This window comes from Phocoena phocoena, chromosome 4 (genome assembly GCF_963924675.1).
Source record: "Phocoena phocoena chromosome 4, mPhoPho1.1, whole genome shotgun sequence".
In the NCBI taxonomy this organism is placed as follows: domain Eukaryota; kingdom Metazoa; phylum Chordata; class Mammalia; order Artiodactyla; family Phocoenidae; genus Phocoena; species Phocoena phocoena.
In genome coordinates, this window is record NC_089222.1 from 34,266,444 (window position 1) to 34,268,182 (window position 1,739).

Genomic DNA, 1,739 nt, shown 5'->3' on the forward strand with positions numbered 1-1,739 from the left:
TTATTGTATAAAATTGTGCTCATTTCTTTGAAATAAATTTTTTAGACAATGTAAGATAATGAATATGAAGACATAATTTATATTTCAAAATATTTTCAAGCTTACTGCAAAACAAATCCGAAAAAAAATAATTCTGTTGACTTTTACATTAGGAAAGACACAAGATTCAATTCCGACTTCAGAGATGACACTTAGCTTTATGGATTACAAAGTATGTAATTCTAAAATAAACTTGCTTAGATTGATTCTAATTGTCATGTCTGTTTTATTAGGAAATGTCAAAGGAGTGATGTAAAAATGATTCATGAATTTTCCCACAGTGAAGACCAAATTCGGCAGCTGTTTCCCTGGGCACCAGGTAGGAATAAGAATAAAAAATTGGAAAGTATTCCATGGGATAGGTGGGAGTTAGTGGATCAGAAGAACTTTTTCTGTTAAAATCATGCTTTTTTATTGTTTGGACTTTCTAAAATATGTTTTAGGATTTTTTAAAAAGAGTAAACAAAATTTTAGAAAAGAATATAGCATGCAAATTATTTACATAATTGACTTAAATTGATATGTTTTTAAATTAAGTAACCTGTTACAAACATCTAAACATATAAATGCCATGCTTGCTTTCCCAGCACATACACTAAAATTGGAACGATACAGAGAAGAATGGCCCCTGCGTAAGGATGACACGCAAATTTGTGAAGCATTCCATATTTTTTGGTGTTGGGAAAGTTGGAACAGCCACATGTGAATCAATGAAGTTAGAACAAACCCTCACACCATGCACAGAAATAAACTCAAAACGGCTAAAAGTCAAATTTAAGACATGACACCATAAAACTCCTAGAAGAGAACATAGGCAAAACATTCTTGGACATAAATTGTACCAATGTTTTCTTAGGTCAGTCTCCCAAGGCAATAGAAATAAAAGCAAAAATAAACAAATGGGACCTAATCAAACTTATAAACTTTTGCACAGCAAAGGAAACCATAAACAAAACAAAAAGACAACTTACGGACTGGGAGAAAATATTTGCAAATGATGCGATTGATAAGGGCTTAATTTCCAAAATATACAAACAGCTCATACAACTCAAGAACAACAACAACAAAAACTAACCCAATCAAAAAATGGGCAGAAGATCTAAATAGACATTTCTCCAAGGAAGATATACAGATGGCCAATAGGCCCATGAAAAGATACTCATCATTGTTAATTATTAGAGAAATGCAAATCAAAACTACAATGAGGTACCATCTCACACCAGTCAGAATGGCCATCATTAAAAAGTCTACAAAAAAAATAAAATAAAATAATTAAAAAATAAAAGAAAATGGTCAGAAAAACCTAGGGGCAAGATGAGAATAAAGATTCAGACCTACTAGAGAATGGACTTGAGGACACGGGGAGGGGGAAGGGTAAGCTGGGACAAAGTGAGAGAGTGGCATGGACATATATACACTACCAAACGTAAAATAGATAGCTAGTGGGAAGCAGCTGCATAGAACAGGGAGATCAGCTCTGTGCTTTGTGACCACCTAGGGGGGTGGGATAGGGAGGGTGGGAGAGAGGGAGATGCAAGAGGGAAGAGATATGGGGACATATGCATAACTGATTCACTTTGTTATAAAGCAGAAACTGACACACCATTGTAAAGCAGTTATACTCTAATAAAGATATTAAAAAAATAATAAATAAATAAATAAAAGTCTACAAATAACAAATGCTGGAGACGGTCTGGAGA

At 33.7% G+C, this 1,739-nt stretch overlaps 1 pseudogene; it reads left to right on the forward strand.

The window, feature by feature from the left end:
• Nucleotides 1-614: 614 nt before the first annotated feature.
• LOC136123016 (U6 spliceosomal RNA) lies at nt 615-712 on the forward strand (annotated as a pseudogene).
• Nucleotides 713-1,739: the final 1,027 nt, after the last annotated feature.